We start from the raw sequence: 14,389 nt of genomic DNA, 5'->3' as shown, positions 1-14,389 counted from the left end.
AAGGTAAGGAGAAAATGCAAATGGAGTTAGAGGATGAGGAGAGAGGGGGAAGGTGGAGGTCATGGAGGTTGGCTAAGTCTTCGGCTAAGAGGAAGTTAAGGGAGGGAGTCTTGCAAGAGGAGGAATAAGATTTTGAGGATTCAAGCTACCACAAAGGAAGAATGAAGGAGAAATTTTTTAACTTTGGTAAGGGAGGGATAGGGGGGGTTGAAGAAGAGATTTTTGATTCCTCCAAGTCAATCTCAGGTAATGGTAAGGAGGTGTCACATGTCTTGACGATGATTGTGCCCGAGTGTGTGGACCTAACTAAACATCAATTCCCTGAAATAGTGGACATGATGCCTTCCCCCATTACGATATCCTCCCTTGTTAAAGAAAGTTCTAAAAAGGCCACTAACCCCCTTATTGTGTAGGATATGCAAGTTGGTAGGGATGGTCATCTGGGTGTTTTGGATAAGGCTGGTAATGTGTTGTGGGAGAGAATTCAATCGCTGGAGGAAAGAATGGGACTATTAACCAAGTTTAAGGTTAAAGTCACTCATGCGGTAGCTACCACTTTGTGCCTATTAAGGGATGCTAAAGGGGACTTGCCCAGGGAGGACTCTAAGCTGCTTTATGACTTCCAACCAGAAGACTGAGTGAATGTCCTCTTGGAGAAGAAGGAGGTCAAGAACTCTTAAGGGCTCCCCCCCTTCTTTTTTTGGCCTGCTATTAGTCCACTGGTTTACAGACTTTTTTAGTTTGAAGGCTATCACACCTTTGTTTTTGTTAAGTGACTTCTATCGGTTAATAGGCTTTTTGTTTAAAGCCTTTAGACATCTTTATAATTTTAGTATAAAATTATGATGCTTGTTAACAAGCATTTTGTTTGAAACCTATAGTTACTATAATAATTATAGCATAATCTTCTTCTTCTTTTTTAAAGCATTAGGGGTTAGTTTTGTTCTAATGGTTATCTGTTGGTAGTCATCCAACTAGTTTGTAATGGGCCAGGCCCCTTGTTTTGGCTTCTTTTATTTCAAAAGGAGTGTACTTCACTTGAAACTTCATTTTTACCTTAAATACATCATGTAATGAGAAATTCTATTTCAAAAGTATATGGGCCACTCACATTTTGGTGGTACTATTTCTTAAGTTATTCAAATTTAACTTCTTATTGGTTCATGGTGGATTAGAATGTATCTAAAATGAAACAACAAATTTGTTAATGTTTTGTGTCAAACTACTTGTTACTTGATACATACAGTGTCTTAAAATAGTTAATTGGTACATAGCTATGTCCAAGGCATCTGTACACTAGAGGCATACTCTGCCTACTAGGCTACCTACATACCTATATCGATAAGATCAAGACCCTTGAACTACTCACTCTAACAAATATGTAGTTCTAGTTTCTAATTGTTTTAATGTAGTTGTATTCCTATAACCATTGGTGAGCTTTACTCACATAATACAACTCTTTGTCATCATACATCCACTCGAGAGAATCGGGTGGTTTTCTATAATTACAATATTGTAATACCCTAGTGAGATCTTTGTGCTATAGTTTACAATTAATGTAAGGCTAACCTATATATGTGCTAACTCACTCCTTATATAGTTATGTTTAAAAACTCATGACAATAATCAATGTGACAAAAGATTGTTTTAAAAGCACATATTCCTTTTATTAAATGTAAGGTTGATTACCTCAAAATCCATATGTGTATAAGCATAGTATGTTACATGAAATATTATGAGATCAATCTTTAAAGTACTTAGAATGTCCTCATTGCATCTTGGTACTCTCCAAGGAAGTCCATCTTCATTGCTCATGAGCAATTCATCATATAGGTACATCTAGGAATTTCTTCATCACCTCCTACATAAAATGAATCTAATACTACAAAATGACCCCTAAGAAATAAAATTTTAAGTGAAATAAACACATGAAAAATGAGAGAGAAAAAGAGGAATCTACTTACCAATAGGAATTGCCATTGCATTTGTGGCCATGCTATCTATTGAGTGAGTTTTATTATTTTTCTATTATATCAAGATCTCTTTGTTTATATACATACATACATACATATATTCATATACACATATACATGCGCACGCGTGTGCACATGTGGGTGTGTGTACATACATGCATGCATATATAGAGATCACAAGGGTAGGATAATGAGATGTAGAGATCACAAGGGCAAGGTAGAAAAATCCTAGATCTCCACTAATCTTCATCAATGTTCAGAGCTCTCCACCCTCGTTTAGAGATTTTCACCCTCTTTCATCTGCAACTCTCCACAATCAATCAAAACAAAATAGATAATGATTAATGTTTTTTTTTTCTTTTCTTTTTTGTTTATAATCCATAATCCACAATCCACAAGATCTCTATGTATATACATACATAGACACATAGATATAAATGTGTATGTATGTATGTATATATACACATACATACATATACATGTGTATATATATATGTATATACATACACACACACATCTATACATACATATATAAATACATGCATATATATATATATATATATATATATATATATATATATATATATATATATATATATATATATATATATATATATATATATATATATATATATATACATACATACATCTATACATACATACATGAAAACAACAATGCACTTTATAAGAGTTTACAACTGTTCAACAAATTTAATATTTTACAAGAAAATAGTGTTGAAATAGTACAAAAATTGCTTGAGATGAGAGGTCTGGAAGTGAGGGTGTTGACCAATCTGAAAAAACTTGAATGCTAAAATTGATTTTGATAAGGATATTATGGGAGCCACTAGATAAAATCTAGGAAAGTTTTTTGGTCGATACTATGACATTGGAGACACTAGTTAAATTGGTCTAGTTGTTGATTAATTGGGTTGATTAATTCATCATATTATATGATCCAATGGTAATGCTAGTTATTATTTTGACTTACATAAAAACATTATTATTATTCATTATTATATATACATACATACATGAAAACAACAACGTACTTTCTAAGAGTTTACAATTGTTTAACAAAACTAATGTTTTACAAGAAAATGCACCCAAAGAACTATTAGCTTAGAAGCAAGAAAATGTTGTTAAAACAGTACAAAAATTTCTTGACATAAGAGGTCCAAAAGTGAGGGTGTTAACCAATCTTGAAAAATTGAATGCTGAAATGAAAGCTATTGATGATCAAACACCTATGCCAATGTTGCAACACAATGTGAAGTTGATTTTTGTTAAGGTAAAGACATATATTCAAAAGTTTGATAATCAAAATTTAAGACATGAGAGTGAAGGAGAAGGAGCAGCTTTAGAATGAGATTGCATGATAGAAACAACATCTAGACAACATTAAGGATATTATAGGACCCTTGGGATTATGGCATTTACATAGAACCAAAACTTGCTTCTTCAACTCCTTACACTCAACTCCTCATTGAAGTTATTCTTCCAGTACTGAGAATAGCTTCTACAAAATCCTAGGAGCATTCAAAGATGAACCATCTCAAACCATTTTGACATTGATTTTGGTGCCCTAGCCAACAACATGTACCTCTCAATGATTTGAATTTTCTACATAGTAAGGGATAATGTGCATGGTTCATCTTATTTAGTGATCATCACAAATGAAGTTGAAGCTTATTGTTTTGTGAGCTTAACATTTTAAGGAATATAAGTGTTTTGATGTTGCATTTTAGTGGGGACATTTATTTAGAAGAATTATTTTTTCACCTTTCACAAAAATGAAAAATGTGAAGTGCAAAAAAAATTCTAATTCAGTTCAAAATCAAGTAGATCATATATCTATTATTGTTCTTCTACTTGGTAATAAATTTAAAGATTTTTCAATAACTTAGTAGGGGAATCATCAAAATATATGAACTATAATGATAAACAATATTTTTTTTGTGAAAGAGACAAAAGACAAATCTCTTGAACACATGGTTCTACCAAAAGAAAAACAAAAAAATAACAACCAACACTACTTTAGATTAGCATACACAAATACAACATCTATAGTAAAAGATTGAATACAATTTTAAATCTAAAATTAATCTTACTAAAAAAATTGAGTGAAAGCCCTCCTCTTTTTAATCGTAAATCATCTTTTTTGTTGTTGTTATGAGACTATAATTTTGCTGCACATTTATATCACTTGAATTCAATTATATAATTTACATTTTAGAAATTAAAAAATATCTAATTACTTTTAGTAAAAACATAATGGATCTCAAACATAAATTTGTGTTTATAATATATTTTTGGTTTATTAAAATTCCATATCCTAAATTATTTTTGTTACATTAAAAAGTTTATTGCAACTTTGTATATTTACAATTTCTTTCTAATATATATATTTTTTTTAAATAGCTTATTAGAATTTTGTTTTATTAATAAAAAATTATTGTTTTTCCTAATTGGAAAAATATTTAGGTTTACAAATCTTAAAATTCTATTTCCTAAATTATTTATAGTTCCTAGAATTAGATGCACCATGATACACATCAGACATTGTAGGGAATAGATCTGACTACTTGAACCTTGGGTCAAGGGATTCTTTGTACCATATTTTTTTGGTCATCAATAATAGTTCACTGAGGAACTATTAATTTACACGTAGTCAATCTAAAAATATGATACTTAAAAATACTCAATAGTCAAGATCTAATTAAATGAAGAAATACCATGCACCCTAATAAATATAAATAAAATCAAAACTTAGAAATTGTCTATCTAACAAAAGGGAAAAAAAGAAAACAATAGAGAAATAATGATTTTAAGTTAATCACTGATATACACAAAGATATGATGTGAGAAGTAGGTGCCCAAAAAAAATGACATCACCCTTACCCTCCATTGTTGGCATAAGGACTCCATGTAGACTATCACTAAATGATTAGTTCTATACCACCCATTTCTAAAAATGATTTGACTAATAGTCCATAAGATGGAAAACTATGTAAAGACTTAAATTCTCACAATTAAGCCAAATAAATGTGGCTCTAAATACACAAAAAAATTGAAGTATAATGAAGTATAAGATGTAGGGGGTTTACATTGCAATTTACTTTCTAAAGTATAATGAAGACTATGTTGGCAACTATTGTTTGATCTGCCTTTTAATGTATATAGAGGTTGTAAACAAAATATCGATATTCTTCTAGCAAAAGAAAAGTAGAAAGGTTTTTAACTTAAAAACCCCATTCCCAACCATTTTCTACTAGTCATATTTTTTGAGATAGTATATTAAAAAGTGAATTGTAGAAAGAAATTAGACAAACTTGGATTTGCACCAAGCCATGAAATATTGAGTATTAACAAAATACAAATCAGCTTCAAAATAATCCATATGCAAGGTTGATGGTATAAACTAGATAAGGGGCTAGTATCCACAAAATGATATGCGAGGAACAAAAATAAATGAGAAGCTTCTTATCTAACAACACTTCTTAGTGACAACTCATCAATCGGGTAGTATAGACAAGGCACATGATCTATTTGATAGAATGCTACCATGATATTTGTTAATAATATTGTCTAAAATTTAATTCAAAAGTCAAACATTGATAGGCATCATGTTGGAACTAGAGGTCATCATGCTCCCCTAGAATGGAGAAAGCCTGCAGAGGCACCATAGTGAAGGGAGGCATGAACTATTTGTTGCAATGTATTAATAGAGAGGTCATCGCATGAGATGGATAAAAAGTGGAGTGATAATTAAATAGAATAGAATGATCATAAAATATGAACAATATGGAAGAATAGACAAGCACATGAACAATTGGTCAAGAGGCCTCAAGAAACTAATTTTTTTGGAATTGATTGGTTTTATGAATAATATTCATACAAAATGTGGCTTGTAGAAATACCATACTATAATGTGGCTTGTAGAAATACCATGGAAAACTATATTTTATCCTACTATATGGGAACAATTTATTATTATTTTTATTGTACCTAATCTAATGATAGTTATGTAGGAATTTATAATCAAACTAGCTAGTCAACAACTAGGCACAATTTATTAGGTTATGGCTAGTTTCTTTCTAAAAATATCTCCTATGATGTGTTTTTGTAAAATTTCTTGTGAACTCTGCCCTTTTTTCTTGGTCTTCATTATTTTTGTGGAGGATCTTTAGTTAAGTCACTTAGCATAGGTTGAATGAGTTTTATTGTTTTATTATTTGGATTCTAGAATATGTATCCAACTGTATCAAATTTTTTGTTCTGCTAAGATGTAATAAGAACCTTAAAAAATATCTCTAAATAAACATATATAGAAGGAAATATAAAGAGATACCTATTTAGAAGGAAAATAAACAAAAAATTACATAGCCCTTGAAGAAAATGGTAAAGCTAGAGCACGAAAACAAAATCACAGAGCAAGAGAACCATAGTGAAATTGTAGAGCAAGGGAACGTCAACCAAATCATAGAGAAAGAGTACAACAAAGAAATATAGAGATCACAAGGGAACAACAACCAAATCATAGAGAAAGAGTGTAGCAACGAACCATAAATGTCACAACAATGAAATCACATACCAAGAGCATAACAATGAAATGTAAATATCACAAAAATGAAGCGCGCAAAAATGTCCATATCTCTCCACCCTCATTCGAAGATCTCAACCCTCTTTCCCATGTATCTCTCCACAATCAAAACAAATGGGGAATGATTTATGTCATATTTTTTTTGTTTATAGTCACAAGGCGTCACAATGACAATGCCAATATTGGTATTGCGATGATGTCAAGGACAATTGCAAAAAAAAAAATGAAAATCAACACAAATTACACTACAATCACAAATTGTTGTTGTAATTTGACCCCAAATGTTGTAGTGAATGATGTGAATGAGATGATTTTTGTAGAGAATGTAATGACTTAACTTCCTTGTCTTTAAGAAAGGATTGATTGGTTCTACATAAGTGCTTGTCGAGGGGCTAAATCTATTTAGAGTGACTTTCAAGATAACTCCAACTATAGAGATATGTGAAAACACTCTTCCTTCATGTATAGTAGTCCATTTGATTAGTTCCTCTAATATTCTTTTTTGTTTTTTGGTAGCACTTACAATTTTCATGTGCTATTAGATATTTGATTGAACACCCTTATTTATCTACATTGTATTTTATGTGTGTAGGGCCCTATGTCTATCTTCTTAGCAAATTTAGGTGTGACTTAATGTTTTATATGGTTAGGTGGTTGTAATCCTCTTCTATCAAGGTTTAGTGGATTATCCATGATGTGTAGATGGATCCTATATGTTGTACCTTTATTCATATTTCTTAGAGATATTGATTTATATTATAACATCTAATATTGTAATAATGTAGACTTGTGCATGATATTATAATTTGATACTACATGAGGATTTTTATCTACTTGTAGTCATGATTATGTATTTATATTGATTTTATACAATGTAATAGTAGTTAGGATAGAGGATATTGTAATTGTGTTTAATGTAAGATTTGATTATGTGATATCAAATTGTAAAACAATAGTTAGAGTTATACATATCAATATTTTTATCAAATAACATAGAATTACTTTATTTTATTTTTATGATTTAAAAATAATCTATTAAAATTTGAGTTTGGTGTAAAATGACCCTATAAATAAATTTAATGAAGTCATGATTCTTAAATTTCATTTCAATAAATCTCTAGTTAGTGTGATGTCCCTAGAGTGAGCCCCTAATGAAACGTGATGTAGGTCTATCTATGCGGTTTGTTGCTACCACATGTTTAGGGTCCTTGCCAGTGAGCTTGTCTTGGGGTTGCCCACTTAATGCGGGGAGTTGTTGTTTACTAACAGTCTAGGCTTTTGGTGCAACAGTTGCTAACTTGGTATCAGAGCCAGAGGTCTCGAGGTCGAGACCCATAGAGCATGGTTGGCTGAGATGTCCGTAGAGTGGGCCCCTAATGGAAGGTGACATAGGTCTATCTGTGCAATTTGTTGCTACCATGTCTCCAGGGTCCTCGGCAATGAGGTTGTCCTAGGTTTTCCCGCTTAACGTGGGGAGGTGTTGTTTACTAACAGTTTCGGCTTTTGGTGCAATAGTTACTAACTTGGTATCAAAGCCAGAGGTCTTGAGGTCAAGATCCGCGAAGTGTGGTGGGCTGTGATATGCCTAGAGTGGGCCCCTAATGGAAGGTGATGTAGGTTTGTCCATGCAGTTTGTCGCTACCACATGTTTGGGGTCCTCGCTAGCAAAAATGTTAGGAACCATTGCACCAAAATCCTAGATTGTTAGTAAATGGCACCTCCCCATGTTAAGGGGGCAACCCCAGGACAGCCTCACTGGCGAGGACCTCAAACATGTGGTAGCAAAAAATCACACAGATAGACCTACATCACCTTTAATTAGGGGCCCACTCTGAGGACATCACAACCCACCACTCTCCACAGGTCTCGACCTCGAGACCTTCAGCTCTAATACCAGGTTAGTAACTGTTGCACCAAAAGCCCAAACTATTAGTAAATAACACCTCCCCGCATTAAGCAGGAAACCCTAGGATAGCCTCACTAGCGAGGACCCTAGACACATGGTAGCGACAAATTGCACAGACAGACTTGCATCACCTTCCATTAGGGGTCCACTCTGGGGATATCACAACTCACCACACTCTATGGGTCTCGACCTTGAGACCTTTGGCTCTGATACCAAGTTAGTAACCATTGCAGCAAAAGCTCAGACTATTAGTAAATAACACCTCCCCGCATTAAGGGAGCAACCCCAAGATAGCCTCCCTAGTGAAAGTTAGTAAGTGTTGGACCAAAAACCCAGACTATTAGTAAACAACACCTCCCTGCGTTAAGGCGGCAACCCTAGGACATCCTTGCTAGCGAGGACCCTAGACATGCGGTAGAAAAAATCTGTACAGACAGACCTATGCCACCTTTTATTAGGGGCCCACTCTGGGGACATCACAACCCACCATGTTGAGTGGGTCTTGACATCGAGAACTCTGGCTCTAATACCAAGTTAGTAATCGTTGCACCAAAAGCTTGGACTATTAGTAAATGGCACCTCCCAGCATTAAGAGGGCAACCCCAGGACAACCTTGCTGGCAAGGACCCTAGATACGTGGTAGTGAAAAACTGCATGGAAAGACCTATGTCACCTTCTGTTAGGGGCCCACTCTGGGGACCTCATAGCCCACCATGCTTCGTGAGTCTCAACCTCGAGACCTCCAGCTCTAATACCAAGTTAGCAACCATTTCACCAAAAGCCCAAACTATTAGTAAATGACACCTCCCCACATTAAGGGGGAAACCTGAGGATAGCCTCGCTGGCGAGGACCCCAGACACGTTATAGCATCAAACTGCACGGACAAACCTATGTCACCTTCTGTTAGGGGCCCACTCTAGGGACATCACAGTTAGCTAGACTTATTATACATGTATTTATCAAGTAGTAATATTAGGGCACACTTAAAGGACATATGATGCAATATTAAATTATTTTCTAGTCTTATTTAATAAGTATTCATGCTATGTGTTATCATATCATTTATACTACAATATTAGAGTATAGATTTATCTTTATTCTTAGATGAAGATGTAGTTATAATTTTTTTTTTAAATCAATTTGATTTTGAGATTTTACTAGATGTCCTCTTGGGTTCCTTTTTGGGCTATCACAAAAATTGCATTAAGCTATGAAAAGTAACCAGTAAGTTTTAGATACCTTAAAGGCTAGGTAGTTTACACCTTTTATCAAGTTTATGCAAGGTAATGATCAAGATTTATTGATAATATTATTTTATTATTAGAAGAAGGATGTCACTACTATTAATGGCTACTACTATTTTTATAATGTTCTTTTATTATTAGAAGAAGGGGGTTGCTACTAATAATATTACCTTGGAAATTGGAATCCTAAATGATGGTGCATATTTATCAAAGAAGATGAAATGAGACTGTTGAGAGTGGGCCAAAGAGCTTCATGGGCTTTGTGACATGGCTTAAATAGCTCATGTGTATTATATAAGTCTAGTAGTTGTATCATGCATTGACTGGTCAATGTTTTGGTGTTGTGACAACCTTAGCTTCTAAAAAATGGTACCAAAGCTTGGTTGTGGGTTTGAATCCATACAACCTATGATATGTAAAATTGGGAGGAGGATTTTTGGTAGTATGCCAATATCCCTCATGAGGTTCACAACATGGATTAACCACCTAATGTATATTCTATAAGTCTAGTGGTTATATTAGGCATTAACATGTCAATATTTTGGTGCAATGATAACCTTACCTTCTAACAAAGACTATATGAATTCCATGAAAGTATTTTTGATTAAGGAAAATATGGTTTTATAGGGACTAGAAATAAAATTATAGATAAAAATTTAAATAGGGGAGCCAACTTCAAAATAATAACTAGTATAATGACAAGAATTAGAGAACACAAAATTGGGGAATAATATCCAACATCACCTAAAAACTATTAATTAAATATATATTCTTCTTAATAAAATCAATATTCATGCTTCTCCATTTTTAACTAAATTATAGATGGGGGTAAACCCTTGTCCTTACTTCTTAACTTGGTAACAGTGCCATGTAAACAACCATTCTTTCCTTTTTCTATTTAAAAGAATGTGCATCCCTAGTCAATTTCATGTCCTTGAAATGGTTTTTTTTATCCTACTTAACACTCAAGAAGGAGGCATCAATATCCTTAGATAGACCTTCAAAAGCTACCACCTAGTCATTTAGATTCATAATCCTCCAACAAAGTTTTCCATGGATTTCTTGCTAACTACAACCATTGATCAAACATTACACTATATCATCTTTTGGGTATCCTCCCAAATCTTTATCATCTAATCATATTAGGCTTTATCTCACTTGTTCCCCTCACCAAGGAATTAGTATTCCCTAAAAGAGTGTCCATTTTTTTTATGAGGTAATGCTATCTTTCAAGATAATTATTTTTTCTATAATAGAAGATAAAAATTAATTTTTGTTGTCCATTAGATATTTTATATCATGGATACCTAGGGTACTTAAAATAGAGGACTCTTTCTAACTAAGGGTGGTATTCCTAATCTCTACAAGAATTTTCACATGTATGGATCAATAGTTAATCAAATCACTATGCTCAGGGAAAAAAGGAATTTGATCTTTCATAGACATGAGAGAAAATAAACTATTTCAAGAATTTTTTTGATTCTTAATGAAAGAGATTGAATTGCTTTCAAAGAATCAATAGTGCCCTTTCTTTTTACTTTCTTGTCCCTACTAGGGTCCAAAGAATTCGAGATGTAGTCTCTAGGGGGTAAATAATTTGACCCTTCAACATCTAAGACTGCAATCCTTTCATAGATTAAAAAAGATAAGAGATTTTTTCTTTTTCCAATATGGAACACCTCATCATCCTCTAAATCTACTATATCCCATTTTGAAGAAGTATCACCATAGTGAACTCTAACATTATTTTGAATACTAATCACCCCTATTTTGGTAGGAGGGTTTGCCACATGAAAATATTTTTCATGTACCATTATTAATAGTAGAGAAAACTCATGTAAAGATTAAGGAAATTGGGGTTTTTTAATGAGCTAGAAAAATATGATCCAAGGATGTTGAGAATCGGTAGAAAAAAATAAAAATACATTTATTATGTCTAAAGTGATTTAATATCACAAATGATAATTATAGATGCTAGTAAATTTTCCATCTAAGGTATGGCATTACATTATTATGTCAACCACACCCAACCACAATTCCTTAAGGGAAGCTATATCTTTTCTACTATCTATATTCTTTTTGACCTTATACCTTTCTCTAGGGAGTAATAAAATCTCAATTGGTTCATTAGAATTATTCTTGTCCTTTTACTATTTCCTCCCTTGAACCATTTTGATATTTTAAACCTTGGCTACAAGCTCTTCATTAATCTATAACTCTAGGTGATAAAAACACACAAGACCTAACCTTTTTCCTACCATGAAAGATTTTGTAACCTAGGAATGAACTTGATGGACTCTTGAAATACCATCTTAGACCTTTTGTAGAAATTGCATAGTAAAAAAATCCTTATTTTAATACTTATCATTAACTATTAGGGCTCTTTGGTTGTTGTAATACAACCTGAATAGTCATTGAAAATTAGAATATCTGGTTGTATTCTTCATTGGGTGTGTGGAATGAGAATGGAGAATAGGAATACATATTACCATTTTAGCCCCAAAATAAGCATAGGTCCATTTCCAAAAAAATTGTTATTAGACTGGAGAGTATGAATACTTCTTTTGTGGACAAGCTACTTTGGTATGTGAGCTTCGATACGATCAAGCTCAGAGGTACTCAGAGCCCTTGAACATCCTCATTTTTGCATGCTACAACTGGTAGTGATCTCCTTGATAGGGTCATAAAAAATGTTGGTGATCTTGTTGCAAGACATGCTGATATTATTGTCCAATGCAATGCTCTCCTTCTAGTTGGGAAGCATATTCAACCCATCCTCCTAATTGTTTCCGTCACCAAATTTGTCATTGCCACCATGAACCTCCTCCTCCTATAGTTATTCTAGCTCTTGTTCTACCTCCTTCTCTACCCGTCCATTCTGTAATAGAGGCAATGGCAACGACTTCAATGGAAGGACAATTGGTAGATCCTACAAAGAAAAATCTAGGGGAGGAGCATAGATGGTGAGATTAATTATGACTGGTGCTAGTTCTAGGACTATGAACTAGATCTACACATAGATTTGGTGGGCACTTTTAAGAACATTCAAAGGATACATTAATTTTTTTGTAAATTAAAAAGATTTTTCCATTAATTTTTTGGTCAACCAAACAAGACTGGGATTGCCATTTTCCATTCCCATTCCACATTTCTATTCCCATTCCAATTTTCCATTCTAATTTCCTATTGCTATGCTTGTAACCAAACAAACCCTTACTTGTAGTCTATTACAATCACTTCCCATGTTGGTGGCCAAATTGAGACTTGCATAGTACTAAACCACTTACAAATAAATGAGGATCTTTAAGAAAATCTATTTTGCATGCAGTAATTTGTCATTTCTAAGGCAAGGAATAAATGTTTACCTTCCAACATCATTTGACAGTAGCATCTAGATTTCTAGTGGGATATTATAATTAATTTTCAAAACAATTATACGTGGGGAATTAATTCCCTAATTAGATAGCCTACCAACTACTTGGCTACCATATTGAAAGACATTAGAGATTTTATATGAATAAACACAACATACCATTTTCTTGGAATAGGATGGCTCAAAGTGGAAGTGGGAGTGGATAAGGGATTGTGGTGAGGGTTTCTAGCAGTAGAGGAGAATTAGCGGAGGACTCTACAAATGATAATAAACTTGATGTTTTTCCTAGGGTTTTGGTTTGTATCATACCTACTTTGTGGTAGTATGGGTTCATCTTTATGGGATTACTATTATAGTGGTCTCATTGGGTCTATTTTAGGGAATGAGGGTCTTGCTATATGTCTTAGGTAGTGGTTGGTAGGTTCATGACTTGCATAGGGGTAGCCTTTTGTAGTTATTCTATGGATTGTGGCCTCCTCATTATTATTTCTTTTTAGTCTCTCATGAGTATCTTTCATGATCGTGTTTGTTGGTTTCAATTTTATTGACAAAGAGGTGGGATGTGTGGGCATCTGCCACTTTTTATTGATGGTTTACATTTTTGGTTAGTCTAGGATGGTCAAACTTTCTTCTATGGTATTTTTGAGGGATGCCCTTAGTGCTCTTTTTGGGTTGGAGTGACGTTTCTAGTAGTAATGATCCTCACAACTATTTTCATTGTTGGGTTTGGTATGTTGGAAACCTAATATGGAAAGTATGATACTGAGAAGGGGTGTGAATCAAGATCTACAAAACTTCTTTTGCTTCAAAAAATGAAACATATTTGAGATTGCCACATAAAAACCTCATTTAAACATGCATCTCATATCAATACAATCATTCACATTAACATAATATCATATCTACCTTCTAGCTTCATGAATGTAAACTCGTAAACACATAACACATCAACATAAAGATTTGATAATGCAAAAACCCTCCAAGGTTAAGGTAAAACTACAATGGGGATGAAACCCGCAAAATATTCACTACTGTAGCAATAAATTTGTACCTATTAAGGCTAAAATGATTTGATCACTTTTTCTGATCTACCCCATGAAGGGTCAGCCCTATTAAAGGCTAAAATAACAACTAGGTTCTACCTTGGTTAAATAATTTTACATCACAATGAAATGAGTACTCGATTAGGACATTTACATAAGCCTATTGAAGCTACTATGTTAAGAGATTTAAACCCTAAAACACCTGTTAGAATGTTCAGTACCTTATCCTTTAGTTAACACTTCAAT

Source organism: Cupressus sempervirens, chromosome 4 (assembly GCF_028749045.1).
Source record: "Cupressus sempervirens isolate cs-2001-9-10 chromosome 4, ASM2874904v1, whole genome shotgun sequence".
In the NCBI taxonomy this organism is placed as follows: Eukaryota; Viridiplantae; Streptophyta; class Pinopsida; order Cupressales; family Cupressaceae; genus Cupressus; species Cupressus sempervirens.
This window is presented reverse-complemented; position numbering follows the sequence as displayed.